We start from the raw sequence: 16,640 nt of genomic DNA, 5'->3' as shown, positions 1-16,640 counted from the left end.
GTCTAAAACTCTGGGTCATAACCCACTTGAAGGAAAGAAAATAAACATAAGACTTTTTAAAAGAAAGTATCTCTAATGCATAATAAAGTCTTTCTGCCAACTAGGTTTTTTAGTAATTCTAATGGGCCTATTAAACTTTATATAACTACTATCCGATCAACAAAAAACTTGTCCTCAAGGTTTCATATTTATGTGGATACTTCTAGCCCAACTGAAATTGGGTCTAGCCCAGTTGAAAAAACAATGTGCATAGGTTGAAAAAAGGGTTTTGTATGGTTTAAGGGAGGAAACGGTAAGGGGGATTTCAGCATATGGGGGAGTTGATGTGGGCAGTGTGTTGGCGTGGGACAGTGTGTAAAGGTTGTATAGTTAAATCAGAACAAGCAAGTGGAGAAGAGTTGGTAAAAGGAATCGAACGAGTGTCGCTTTGTGGAGAGTGACAATGAAGCCGTTGGATGCAAATTGTGTTGAGAAATAATTATGATTCTTTTCCGTTGCGTAATAAAAGTTGAAGACTATGTGTTGACATTTTGGTTCATCCATATATGTGTTATGTATCCATTTAAATAATTGAGCATGTTAATATGTAAAGGGGATTTCACCACATGGGGGAGTTGATGTGGGGCAGTATGTTGACGTGGGGTAGTGTGTAAAGGTTGTATAGTCAAATCAGAACAAGCAATTGGAGAGGAGTGGGTAAAAGGAATCAGACGCGTGTCACTTTGTGGAGAGTGACAATGAAGCCGTTAGGAACCCAATGGTACTGAGTGTGGCACCGTATCCGGTATGGTTGTAACACCCTAATTCCATGGTAAAATATCAATACAAAATCAGAGTACAATTTTAAAAACAACAACTTGCAATTAGAATGTCACACTTCTAAACATATTAACATGCTCAATTATTTAAATAGATACATAACACATATATGGATGAACCAAAATGTCAACACATAGTTTTCAACTTCGACTTTTATTACGCAACGGAAAAGAATCATAATTATTCTTAACACAATTTTCATCCAACAAAGCAATATTAATTATTCAAACAACTAGGAGTTCCTATGACTCCAAACAAATCATCAAGAATAACAAAATAACTAAGCTTTCATCCACCATGGTGTTATGTATCAGAGCAATGGCGCCAACTTAAAATAAAACAAAGAGCAATTTCTTCCAATTTACTTCACTAGCAGACTAATCCTGATTACGTGCACGTTACCCCCACGTGGAGGCAAAATTCAAACAGAAGGGGTGAGATATCTCAACAATATAAAAGAGTGTATAATAATAATTATATAGCAATAGCATCATGCATAGTTATACACTCCACACCTCACACATCCACACCATTCACATCAATCATTATATAAGACATATATCAATCACAACACATAACTACCATGTTAACAACGATGCTATGCAATGAGACCGACTCACAAACTTAATGCATGTGGTATCAATTTTGTTCCAGATCCCCTCCATCTAGGATCAGAACCAACAATTGTGAACAATTTGGTTCACCTCGTTCCAGATCCCCTCCATCTAGGATCAGAACCAACAACAGGACCAAAGTCCACAACACATCATGCATGCAACACAACCATGCAACAACACACAACACATTGACATTTACATCTATCAATGCAACCCGCCAATACAGGCCACCATGTAACAACACTTGCCCCAAAAGCAGCAACAACAACACAACGATGTAGCAACAATACTAACATATACACATACATCTAACAACACAACATCATCATATCATAATATACCACACATGTTATCAACTCATCAAGTTACAATCAATAACAATAACACAACATCACAACCACATAACATCATAGTATCACAATTCACTACACATATTATCAATTCATCATGTTATATTCGATGACAATAACATTGAAACAACGTAATACCATGGTATCATCATCCACCGAGAATATTATCAATTCATCAAGTATATTCCATAATAATAACACAATATCACATTATTACGACATCATCACACATAACAACATACAAACATCACAAAATAACAGACAAAATCTCACACGAAAAAACGTCGATCACCAATAAATAATTACCCCATGTATTTGAAATTATTTTTATCGGATATAAAATATTGTTAGCTTGTCATACGTTCAAACGTCGCGTCAAACAGACACCCAAGTTAAAAGTTACGAATTTTCAAAGTTTTAACACAACTACAAACACCGACGTCATACACTGATACCACAACACCTCATGACAGACCAATTAAATTTATTTATAGAACATGGAACCATTTTTACTAAAAAGAATATCGCGCTAGCTTTCTAACGCTTTGAACGAGAACCCAAACGGAGTTACGGTTCGAAAGTTATGAATTTTCGAAGTAAAACATTTCCTGCAAAAAATAGGTTTCTCATTACCAATCATCAACACATATTTTTCCCAATGTTTCTATGCATTCCATAAAATCAGTTACATCAATACAACCACAAACATATGAACAATTTATCATATAGAGATTCACACATACCCACTAAATAATCTCATAATAAAGACATACAATAACCATGGCAATCCAATTCCCCACATACAAATCATTATACAAACCCTTAGAAAGTTGGAATCCTACCCTTATATTAGCTTGATGGTTCCCAAACTTGAGTTTATCTCCTCTTCTTTCATGGAAATCTTCTTCAAGCCCTAGCTTCTCTAAGGAATCTTTCCAAATGATACAATTCTCTTCCATCTTCCTCCTTTTTACTCAATTAGCCCTTAGACCCTAATTATGGTATTTCTTCCTTACCCTCATTAATTCTTGTATAAAGACTACCTTGCCCCCATTCTTTTTACTCAAATTATTCAATTTTAATTACTAAAACAGTTCTAACAATTATTCATAAATCTAAATAATTTCCAATTAAATTATTTAAATTAGAATAATTCTCAAAACCACTTTAATCCGACACTACCCCACATATTATCACTTAACCACCCAATGAATATCATAAATCACCAAGACCCGCAATTATTCACAACCAACCAATCAAATAACAAATTATAATTTTTGGGGTGTTACAATAAGAGTCGGGTGCCACTAAAATCACGTGAAAGCTGGCACAAATTGTCACATGGGCCCCATGTATTAATTAAGGAATCAGAGTGTGAAGGGGCTCCAATGAGTTTTAAGGGTTTAGATGTGCTAGATTGTGAAGGGCTCCCATCTAACGGTGCAAATTTGAGGATAGTTGTTTTACTGTTTAGAGTGGGATATGTGGATAAATAGAGCTTGTGTACTTAGTGTTTGGAGTTTCACTTGCACTTCCGTCAGTTTCAACAAAACTCTCTCTCTCTTTCTCTCTCTCTCTCTCTCTCTCTGATCCTTAGTAGATACACGTTCCACCCTTATTGAATCCTCATTATCTTGCATGTCTTTTGAATCCAATAAATCTTCATCCACAAGACTATCTCCTCTAATATTTTCAGGAATGAAACTATTTAGATCTTTGGGTTATCTCCATGATAAGTTTTTAACTGGGAAACATGGAAAACAAGGTGGATTCGAGAACGGTATGGAAGCTAAAGCTCATAGGCGATGACACTGATTCGATGCAAAACAGAAATGGTCCAAAATACCATTTGGAGAGCTTCTGAGACGTCTGTTGTTGAACAAAAGTTTAACGATATGGATGTAATCGAAGCAAGAAAAGGTCATTGACACAAAAGGTACAGTCCTTTCATTTTTTATTTCTTGGGTCTTAAATTATTTTCTGGATGCGAGTTAGAGCGAGCTTCAGAATGTTAACAATGAGTTGTCAGTTTTGCAGGGACGTATTGAGTGAGACAATGTTAGCTTGACCATTGATGTAATCCTTAACAGTGGGACATTGTCGTCCATATGAGGCCCCAAATGGAGTCATTTGAATGGATGAGTGGAAGGTGGAGTTGTGCCAATACTCATCCAAATGAAGATATTTGAACCATTAGCGTGGGCTGTCACTGGTAAAACACTAAAGATATGTTTCTAAGCTCCTATTTACAACTTCTGTTTATCCGTCTATTTCGGGATGATAAGCAGTACTGTATTTCAGGGTTGTTCCTTGCACCCAAAAAAGATCTTTCCAAAAGGCACTTAAAAAGAGTTGATCCCTGCCAGAGACGATGGATCTAGGTACCCCATGAAGTTTACAGATCTCTACTGAAAAACGCATGGCTAAGTCTTGACCTATAAACTTAGTAGGTAAAGCGACAAAATGCACAAACTTGGACATTCTATCGCAGATCACCCATACTATAGTGTGGCCAAAATATTTTTGTAGGTGAGTAATAAAGTCCATTGGCAAGTCTTTCCAAACTTGTATAGGTATCTCTAAAGGTTGTAACAAACCTTGTTTTTTGTTGGCAGGTATTTATTTTGTTGGCAGAGGCAACAAAAGAGCGAAGAAAGAAAAAGATAAAGAGAGAGATGATGTTGGGTTGAAGAAAACGTTAACTTTCATTTTTTAGGGGAAAACAAAAGAAAATTTTGAAAGCAACAACATGATTGATTAGACTTTAGAAATGATTGGTTTGGAATCCGAATGAATGAAAATCAGGTAACAAATGTACATAGAGGTAAAAGAAATACAAAAAATGTGCATAAATTTTGCAACTAAATGGTCAAATAGCAAAATTGATTCGACTTGAAAATTTTAAACGAAATTTACCCTCAAGTTGAGAATGTGGCAAAAAAAGAGAAAAGGGACAATATTGAGTTTTCCATAACATATAACTTTTTTATATTAATAGATTTTCAAATAAATCTATAAGATTATGAATATGTCTTAAACATCTATAATTTTATGAAATTTATTAGATTACTAATTTGATACTAATGTTATGTTTACAATGACAACAAATAATCAAATATAAGAACGAAATTCAGTGTTATTTTCGAACCTGTGAAAGATGAGTTATAACACGTGATATTATATTTTCCATAGTTAAATTGTAGTTAAATAGAATCTGATAATAAATTACTCATAGTTAAACCAATATAAAATAGGACCATGATGAAAGTGTAGTTAATCTATATAGGATCTGATAATAGATTAAGCATAGTTAAACCAATATAAAATAAGACTATGATGAAAGTTTAGCTAATCTATACATTACCTTCAAAATTAATAGTAAGGGACTATAATATAAGCATTTAATCTACTTTTAATATAATAAAACACTTAACCACCAAAATGACTTAATTAACCTAATTAGAACTCTTAACAGAAGATTTATCAGGCCCCTAAATGTCATTACATAACCTAATAATTACTTATCATTTAATAACCTAATATTAATTATAAATCCAATTTTACCGTATATTCTTTTCATCAACCGCCATTTACAACACACATGTTTTCTCTTCCAACGTGAATATTTCAACTTTTCGTTTTCCAACATCATCTGCATAATTAGCATTGTAATGGAAAATGTAAAGCCGTAAACATATGCCAATGCAGATACTTGAAATCCTAAACCACTATAAGAATGGTATTTCTTGCACACCAGTAAGTATAATCGAACCAAAAAAATTCGTTTTTTTTGCCATTGGTTTCACCTTAGATCATAATAACTTCATTTATTTTCTAGTTTTCGTTACGATGCTTTGTGTTAATGTATTTGTTTATATGTTCTTCTTCATTGGTTGTCCTTTACATGTTTAAAATATTCTTGTTTCATTGCATATGATATTGTTGATGATTTTTTTGGCACACCAATATGTCTAATCTTTGCAAAAAAAATTGTTTTCATGCAATTGGGTTCACCTCAGATCTTATTTATGTTTTCTATTTTAAAGCTTCGTGTTAATAGATTGGGATCCTCCATCGCAGCAAACTCTCCTTAAAACAAAATACAGAAATGCATTCACTGTAGCATCTGAAAAAAATTGGCTTTGAAGCTCCTCTAAGAAAGGAGAACAAATTAACATATATAGTGATAAGCGTGATGATTGTATGTGGTTCATTGATGTTGTTTGTTTGTTATTGTTTTGGTTTTGATGAGTTTTCTTTTTCATTTTTTCATCTATTGTTTTGTCCTTATGTTGTTTAGATAATGGATCAAGCGACCAACTGATTTGTAATGGTCCTATTTTTTTTATTTCACACATAAATGGAAATAATCATAAACATATTCCAAACATCTTTATTCAGCTATTGGGATATTAACAAAGGACGGTAAACAATAACGTGGACATTACATTATATGTTTTATTATTATTTTGGACTACGGTTGATTTTGGATAGTTATCAATATATAATCAATATATTTGAATTATAGTTATCAATATATTATCAATATATTTGAATTTACATTAGTTAGGATATTTTTTACCTCAAATTCGATATTTATAGTATATTTACTATAAAAAAATAATATATTTTATATATTATTTTGTAATGTATCCTTCAATAATTAATATAATCTACCTTTAAATAATATATTATTTTATAATCTCTCATTCCATAATTAATTTATTCTTTGATATTTTTTTACTTAAAAAGCAATATATTTTTCTTCAATTAATAAATTTATTCTTCAATAATATATATTTTTTAATTTCTTCTTCAATAATTAATTTAATTTTGTTTACTAATAAAAACAAAATGATATTTATAAGAAATTGAACGGGTTATTGTTCAATTCCTTTAACAAATACTATATTATTTTCTATAAAAGACAAGACAATAGGAAGAAATGACAATAATTGAACGACAATATGAAAAAAAAAAAGAATTAACTTCTTCTAATAAGAATTTCAGATGATTAATTTTATTTTCAAACTAATAGATAAAAAAATATTTATTTAATATTTAATCTAAATTATCTTAAGTAATTGGAATACTCTTACATTACCAATAATAAATTTATATTAGTAAGAATTATGTTAAAAGATGTAAAGTTATAGGTTTGAATCGCTAAATTATGTTATTATTAAATTAGATTAATCAATATAACCAAAATGTAATGTGTTATAATCCATTTTTTTATTTTCTTATATATGTAATTCATATAAGTACTTATTAATATAACGTTAAATTAATTAATTCAATCTTATTTTGATTTTCAAATTTGTTTTTGATTTAGAACGATAATTTTTTAGCCCACATCAATTTGTTTCTATAAAAATTGTTTCAATCAATTAAGTATGATTTTTGTGAGATATTGGATCGAACTCTAGTATGGTCGAAGGGTAGCTTCTTGGTTCTACAGGATTAAGCATGAAGTCGAAGGTTGTTCACATGCTTGTGTCGAAGATGCTAGGGTTGTTAGCATGTTAAATTAGGTTTAGTGTTTAAATCCTAATTTGTTAAGTTAGCTTGTTTATTAAGTTGACTTGTGTAATGGGTCTTGTGGAAAAAGCCCATTAGTTAGTATGTTAGGTTTTATTATAAATAGCATAATAGTCTCTCATCATTGCAACACAACAAATCCTAATTTAGGGTGAGAGAGGTTATTTTTTATTCTTGTAAACTTGTAATCTTGTTTTCTAAGAGAAAGTAAAAGAATAGTAGTTATAACCAATTCTTGTGTTCTTCTTCTTCCTTGTTCTTTATTCATCCCTTGTTTTAAACTTTGTTCTTGGCATCGAATTCACAACAAATTGGTGCGGTGAGTATGGAGAAGATGCCTTCAACAAAGTATGAGATTGAAAAGTTCACCGGAGTGAATGATTTCGGTCTGTGGCGCTTCAAAGATGAAAGCCCTACTAGTTCAGCAGGGTTGCTTGGAAACGTTGAAGGGAGAGGCATCCATGAATGTTGAATTAACGGCAACTGAGAAGACAATTATAATCGAGAAAGCACACAGCGCAATTTTGCTGAGCCTTGGTGATAAAATTCTCCGGCAGGTATCAAAGGAGACGACGGTGTAACACCCCAAATTCTAGACTAATTATTTATTTAATCATTTTAGCGTGAATCTATGAGTTGTTGTGAAGTATTGAAAAGGTGATGATATGTTGAGTCCTTATTATGGTTTGTGATGATCTGTGATGTTTGAGATTATGATGACTTATGTGATGTCTTGGTGATTCATCTGATGTCGTGGTGGTTTGCGTGATGATTATGTGTATCGATGAATTTTCGCTTATTTTAGAATAATTAGAATAATAAATGGAATTATTTTAATTAGTAAAATAAAATAATATCAATGTTAGAGATATTAAGGACAGCAGTGGTCATTGGTGAAGAGTAAGTGAGGGCAATATGGGAAGACCATATTAGGGGTCCTAGGGGTAAAAAGAGAAAAGAGAAAAGAGGGAATCATTCTGTACGATCAAAGTTTTGAGAAGAGGCAGAGGGAGAGAGTTAGGGCACGAAGAACATGGAGGAATACATAGAGAGAACGCAAAGAGAAATAGAATCCAACCGTGAATCAAGGTAAGGGGGGACTCTTCCTTTTAGTATCTCTTATGTGGTCTTAAGTGATAGGTAGATTGATGTATGGTTTGGTTCAATTAGATATTGGGATTGTTAGGTTATAGTATTATGATTTGGATTGAATTGATGAAATTGTATGATTGATGATTATAATGTGTTATTTTTGAAGTATGATGATGTATGATGATAAATTCGATGTTTGTGTACCTGTATATGATGTCTGGAATCGTTTTTGGGTGAAAATGATGTGAAATCGCAGGTATGTCGCAGACCTGAGAATTGGTAAAATCGCAGGTCCGCTGAGCGGAGGGGGGTTTGCTGAGCAGAGGGGGTCCGCTGAGCGGAGGACCCGACCTGGTTAGCTTCTGTCTAACGTCGCTAGAGGTCCGCTAAGCGGAGGTTTGAAGGAATTCGCTTCTGTCTTGCGTCGCTAAGCGAACCTTGCTGTGCGGGAATTTTTCCAAACTTTAAAATAACATATCTTTTGATCCGTGAATCCTTTTTAGGTGCCGTTTTGGGCGTTGCGAAGCTAATTAGATGTTTTATTTGATAAAGTGATAAAATGGGCACTGGCTGACTTTATTTTTAAAACTCGATTTAATTGTTTCGATGAATTGAAATATTGTATATGTATATGTGCTTATATATATGACAATGTGTTGTGTGATGAAAATACGTTATGCGATTGTGAGTAGTATTAATTATGAATGCCTATTTGATGCATGTATTTGTGTCGGTGATTGGATTATGATATCCATCGAGTGATGTTGGTATATAACATGTCGTAGATGATGCATGTTTTGTGATTATACTGTTGGGTTGTTTTGGCAATTTATTACATTGTGTGCAATGATGATAGGTGTAACAATGTATGATTGTGGTGATGATTGATGATTTATGAATATTAATATGTTGTTAATATTAATATGTTGATTGTGGTGAACGTATGTGAATGATTGAATGATGCTTGGACATGTACATACTTGTTTGTGATGATATTTGTGAGATGAAATGAGACGGTGTTAAGCATCGAATCGGTGATGATATAAGTATGTGATATGTGTGCATTCATTCATAAATCATTTGCATTGGATCCCGTTGATGAGTGGATCGTTGGTGGCTAATTCCCATTGTGCGAAGATTAGTAAGCAGTCATCGTGTGCCCATGGGGGTGTGAGCGATGAGGTTAGTCGTGTGCCCATGTGGGGTGTGAGCGACTTGAAGGGCAGTATCATAGAGAGAAGTCCTGTGAATGTGATTCACGAATTTTGGTACCACATGCATAGTGTCAGTTGTGTCATATGCATTTTGTCATAACATGATTGTACGGATTTCTGTGTTATGTGTTGTAATCTATTATTGTGTGAATTGATGAATAATAAATGTGAATCTGAATATGTATAATTGGGTGAACGGTATATTATGATGCTTGTTGCTTATGAATTGCATAATATTTACTAACTGCGAATGAGACTCATCCTTACATGTTGTCATTTTCAGATTGAGGAGTAGCGACATTAGTGCTTGGTGAGGATGACTCGTAGAGTTTATCCGTTTATGTTGGGTCGTGTCGGTCATGCTCTGATCTGTAACACTGGGGAACGATAGTTATAGAGTTTTATGAGATTACTCTATTTTATTTGGTGTTGAATTATAATTCTAGTGGTTGTATTAAGGATGTTTTGTATTCCGCTGTGATAAACATGATCATGTTTTTGGTAAATCGTTTTCCTAATGAAGCATGACTTAACCATGATTGGTTTATTTATTTTAAATAATTGTGGCACCCTTGTGCTTATGTTTTTACTCTGATATATTTATTTAATTTAACGCGGGGTTTAGAAGGGTGTTACAGACGGCATCAGGGTTACAGGTGAAACTTGAAAGTTTGTACATGACCAAATCGCTGGTAAATCGACTCTACCTGAAGCAAGCTTTGTATTCCTTCAAGATGATTGAAGATAAAGTGTTGGCTGAGCAGTTGGATATGTTCAACAAGCTGATTCTTGATCTTGAAAATATTGATGTGATGATCGATGATGAAGATCAAGCGTTATTTGTAACACCCCTTTTCTAACCCCAAATATATCATTCAATCACACAGAGTAATCATGCATAAGGAAAAGGGCGTCAGATGTTATTTTCATCACAATGAAAACCTAAAACAAAACATCCAACATTCTTGATATGCAAAGATCATATTGTAACACAAATGTAAATATCATGCTTTCATACATTATGCATAAACGCTTGCGGAAAAACAATTGAATTGCTAATAAAATTTCAATGAATATATCCCATACTATATTCATCTACCAAATTCAAATTAACATTTACATCCAAACATGCTAATTTGAAATTCACAATATTGGCCACATAGCCTTAAACAACATATCCAAGATCCGAAACAAATACATCTGAATCTCCAACAAAATATAGGAAATAGCAATATCCAAACGTAAGCATAAGTCTAAAGAAAATCCCCCCCAAGTGTTACATGATCAGAGCATATGACTCGCTACCTAATTCAATAACAAACTCAGGAGCTCCTCGGCTAAATCCTCGGATAAGCTACTACTCGTCGGAACCTGCACGTTACCAATGAAGGATAACATTCAAACAGAAGGGTGAGAATTCAACTTCTTATAGAAAACATAATAATGGGAAATGCAAACATAAACAAGCATACATTTTACAATTCATCACACTTCTCAATTAAGCAATTCACATATCATATACCAATCATCACTCCAAAACAAATCACATAACACACAATGTGACTCGAAATGCAACAAATGTGACTCAATGCATGTGGTACCCAATGTGAATCCAATTTTTCACCGCTTTCCGATTCAATGTTTAGAATCCAAGCCACGCTCCCGATCCGGACAAGATCAAAGCCAATACGCCTATCTCCAATTAAGGATCACGTCTTCTACGCCTATTTCCATTCAAGGATCAACGTCTCTTACCATGTGAATCCAAGTTTCACCGCTTCCACCATAAAGCCGACCATGCTATGAATGTATGTACAAATACCAACAATTTATGCAATTAAGATTATCTCATCAATCTTAACTTGCCGCATATCACCATAATCCAACTCTATGAATTATCCGCCAATTGTACACAACATTCACAACACAATTAACAACTGCAACAAGGCATAACAACCATCATATATCCAATCACATACATCATGAATACATCTACACAAAGTGTTCCAACAATTGCTATACATCACATACTAACATAACACACATAAGATAATTACAGGTAATTCCATATAATAACGTCATGATTAATCAATCAAGTGCAATTAAATCCTATACTATCATATAGAATATCACGATACCTTTCTAACGCTTCGAACGGCGCATAAAACAGAGTTACGATTCAAAAGTTATGGGCTTTACAAAATCTGCTCAAAATTGAACCTCTAGGTCGACGCAAACATCCCCCAGGTCGACGCAAACTCCTTTAGGTCGACTCAAAACTCCTTTAGGTCGACGTAAACTGAAGAAAAATAGATTTTTGGCTTTCTGTGTTGTTTAGGTCGACTCAGATTCTACATAGGTCGACCCAGGCTGCGTGAAAACTCAGATTTCACCATTTTTCTTCCCTAATCCCCTCATACAACACCCATTAACCCATACACCATCCACACATCATTTGAAAGCAAATTTAGCACACATGTAAGGTTCCTAAACATGTTTCTAACCATGGGTCATTCATACAACACATTAAACATGAACAAACCACAAAATCCAATTGATTTCACATAAACCCTATCATTTTCTAAATCTATGAAATGAAGAGATGAAAGATTACACAAGCACACATTACCCAATCATGTAACCATAAGAACTTGGATTCAAACCCTTACCTCTTGAATTTCTCCTTCTAACTTCAAGAAATCTACAATCCTCTTCTCTTCTCTCTTCTACTCTTTTGCCTCTTTTCTCTTCTCTACTTTTCTTTCAATCTTTCTATCTAATTTAGGTTAACTCATAAAATTCTCTTCTAACTCTCATTATCTCATTGGGCTTAACCCATCCACTATTCTCATTTCTAATTCTCACTAAGTCTAATAGCTAATTCTAATAAAATTCTACCCTTTATTAATTAGCTAAGTAACATATTATCATACAATCAAATAACTATTACTCAAACAATAATTAAATAAATACACAAACAATTATCAAATATCAAATAATCCTAATTAAATAAAATCTAATAAAAATAGGGTGTTACACTGTTACTATTGTGAGCTTTGCCTCGATCACATGCTCACTTTAATGAAACTCTCCTATGTGGAAGGGAGTCCCTGTCCTTTGAAGAAGTTCAATCAGCCTTGTATTCAAAGGACTTGAAAAAACGAAAGGAGCATAAACCTTCGACTGTTGGTGAATGTTTAGCCGTTAAAGGAAAATTCTTGCGAAAGGATGGTAAGTTCGACAAGAAGAAAGGCAAAATCTAGCAGAAGTCTTATAGTGACGAATCATCTGGTATTCGATGCTATCATTGTAAGAAGGAGGGTCACACAAGAAAGGTGTGCCCTGAACGCCTGGAAGATCATGGAGGTAAAGATAATGGCAATGCAACCATTGTTCAAGATGATTTCGAATCATCTGATGTCCTTGTGGTTTCAAGCAGTGACTCTAGGAAGAAGTGGATTATGGATCCAGGTTGCACTTGGCACATGACTCCAAACAAAGACTTGTTCGAGGAATTATGTGATCAAGATGGTGGATCAGTATTGTTGGGAAACAACAAATCTTGCAAGATTGCAGGTGTTGGATCTATGAGATTCAAGCTCCATGATGAGTCAATAAGGTTATTGACTGAAGTCAGGTATGTTCCTAATTTGAAGAGAAATCTGCTTTCTCTTGGTGAATTCGACAAGAAAGGATATGTTTTCCAAGGAGAGAAAAGTATTCTAAGAGTCATGAAGAGGTCGAAGGAAGTCTTGAGAGGCGTGAAGAAGCAAGGCTTGTATACCCTTGAGGCTGAAGTTGTAAGTGGTTCGACAAATGTTGCATCCACGGAACCATTATCGAAGACAAAAATCTGGCACATGAGATTGGGCCATGTCAGTGAACGGGGTCTGGTCGAATTAGAGAAACAAAATCTGTTTGGTGGAGACAAAGTCGAAAAGCTGAAGTTTTGTGAACCCTGTGTACTTGGAAAATCTTGCAGAGTGAAGTTCAACAAAGGCAAACAAAGAACACATGGATCACTTGATTACATCCATGCTGATCTTTAGGGGCCTGCAAGGTGTGCATCACATTCTGGAGCGAGGTATTTCCTGTCCATAGTAGATTATTATTCCAGGAAGTTATGGGTATTCATCTAGAAGACTAAGGATGAAACTTTTGAGAATTTCAAAAGTTGGAAGACTCTGGTCGAAAATTAGACTGGCGGGAAGGTCAAGAGGTTGAAAACTGATAATGACCTTGAATTTTGCAATGAGGCGTTCGACAGTTTTTGTGCTACCTCTGGTATTGCAAGGCATAGAACTATTGCAGGTACTCCACAGAAAAATGGTTTGGCTGAAAGGTTTAATCGAACTATTTTGGAGAGAGTCAAATGCATGCTGACTAGTGCTGGGTTAAAGAAGGTGTTTTGGGCCGAGGTTGTTTCGACAACAACATATCAGATAAACAGATGTCCTTCGAAAATGTTAGATATGAAAACACCTAAAGAAGTTTGGTCGGGACATCCACTAGATCTCAACAAACTAAGAGTAATTGGTTGCGTAGCCTATGCTCATATTAGGCAAGACAAGGTCGAACCTAGAGCTCTGAAATGCATGTTCATGGGATACCCTGAAGGAGTCAAAGCTTATAGACTATGGTGCCTAGAGCCAGGTCACAGGAGGTGTATCACCATTCGAGATGTAGTTTTCAATGAAGCTGAGTTGGCTTTCAAGAAAACTGAGGATGATGATGGTCGAAGTGTAGAAGAGCTAGAACAGGTAGAGATTCCTGTTGAGGTAGAGCATGTTGATGCTGAATTGCATATCCCTGATGAAGTCGAAGAAGAAGCAGAAGATGCTGAGGAAGTTGAGGAAACTGTCGATGACTTCCTATTGTCAAGATATAGGTCGAGAAGAGTCATCAAGCCACCTCAGAGACTTGGGTGTGCAGATCTTATAGCTTATGCCTTAATCTCTGCAAGCGAGGTTCTAGATGAAGAACCTAGAGACTATAAGGAAGTTATGAGGAGTCAGAATAAGACTGAATAGCTGAAGGCCATGAATGATGAGATGAAATCTCTTCATGATAATTACACTTGGGAACTGATCAAAAAACCTGATGGGGCAAGGTTAGTAAGTTGTAAATGGATTTTCAGAGTTAAGGAAGGAATTGAAGGAGTGATGTCAAAAAGATACAAGGCAAGGTTAGTTGCAAGGGGTTTCACTCAGAAAGAAGGTGTCGAATTTAATGATGTGTTTTCTCTTGTTGTGAAGCATAGGTCCATTCAAATGTTGCTTGCCATGGTGGCACAGTTCGACCTAGAACTGGAACAGAAGGATGTGAAGACTGCGTTCTTGTATGGTGATCTACATGAAACGATCCTAATGAGGCAACCTGAAGGGTATGTCAAAAAAGGGAAGGAAAAGTATGTGTGCAAGGTAAAGAGATCTTTATATGGGCTGAAACAATCTCCTCGACAGTGGAATAGGAGATTCGACAAGTTCATGGCACGCATAAGTTTCATTAGAAGTCAGTTCGACCACTGTGTTTACTTCAGATTTCGACCAGGTAATTCATTTGTTATTTTGTTGCTTTATATGGATGATATTCTCATAGCAAGCAACAATGTCGAAGATGTAATGAGGGTGAAGGATGAACTCAATAAGGAGTTCAATATGAAGGATCTGGGAGCTGCTTCCAGGATTCTTGGAATTGGCATTCGAAGAGATAGAAAGAAGTCGAAGTTATGCTTATCTCAAAAGGCATATCTACGAAAGATTCTTGAAAGGTTTGGTATGTCGAATTCGAAGCCAGTTGTGACTCCTACAAACCCTCAATTCAAGCTGAGTATTGATCAGTGTCCCGGTATTGATGTTGAAAGAGCCTATATAAACAACATCCCATATGCTAATATAGTTGGTTCTTTGATATATGCTATGGTCTGTACTAGACTCGACATAGCATATGTAGTAAGTCTTGTAAGCAGGTACATGGAGAATCCTGGAAAGGCTCATTGGCAAGCATTGAAGTGGATTTTAAGGTACATAAATGGGTCTCTGAACAGGGTCCTAATTTATGGTGGAGCCTTGGGTGAAAATAGTAAAGTAGTAATCGAAGGATATGTTGACTCTAATTATGCAGGTTGTATGGATTCTAGAAAGTCTATTTCTGTATATGTTTTCACCATGTTTGGCACAACAATTAGTTGGAAAGCAACACTACAGAAGGTTGTTGCTCTATCAACCGCCGAAGCGGAGTATATTTCCTTAACTGAAGCTGTGAAAGAAGCATTATGGCTTGAAGGTTTTGCTAAGGAGCTGGAACTTCAAGGTAAATGTATCACTGTTAAATGTGATAGTCAAAGTGCAATACACCTGTCGAAGAACTCAACCTATCATGAGCGAACTAAGCACATTGATGTGAGGCTGCATTTCGTCAGAGGAGTAATCGAGTGTGGACAAGTCCAAGTGCTGAAAGTTTCGACTGAGGACAATGCTGCTGATATGATCACAAAGACATTGCCAAGTTGCAAGTTTTTCCACTGTATGCAGTTGATAAATCTGCATGAAGAAAGTTAGTTTGCTCCCTCGACGTTGTAGAGTTAGGTCCAAGGTGGAGATTTGTGAGATATTGGATCAAACTTTAGTATGGTCGAAGGGTAGCTTCTTGGTTCTACAAGATTAAGCATGAAGTCGAAGATGCTAGGGTTGTTAGCATGTTAAATTAGGTTTAGTGTTTAAACCCTAATTTGTTAAGTTAGCTTGTTTATTAAGTTGGCTTGTGTAATGGGCCTTGTGGAAAAAGCCCATTAGTTAGTATGTTAGGTTTTATTATAAATAGCATACTAGTCTCTCATCATTGCAACACAGCAAATCCTAATTTAGGGTGAGAGAGGTTATTTGTTATTCTTGTAAACTTGTAATCTTGTTTTCTAAGAGAAAGTAAAAGAATAACATTTATAACCAATTCTTGTGTTCTTCTTCTCCCTTGTTCTTTATTCATCCTTTGTTTTATACTTTGTTCTT

Source organism: Vicia villosa, unplaced genomic scaffold (assembly GCF_029867415.1).
Source record: "Vicia villosa cultivar HV-30 ecotype Madison, WI unplaced genomic scaffold, Vvil1.0 ctg.001554F_1_1, whole genome shotgun sequence".
Classification (NCBI taxonomy): domain Eukaryota; kingdom Viridiplantae; phylum Streptophyta; class Magnoliopsida; order Fabales; family Fabaceae; genus Vicia; species Vicia villosa.
Note: the sequence above shows the minus strand (reverse complement) of the source record.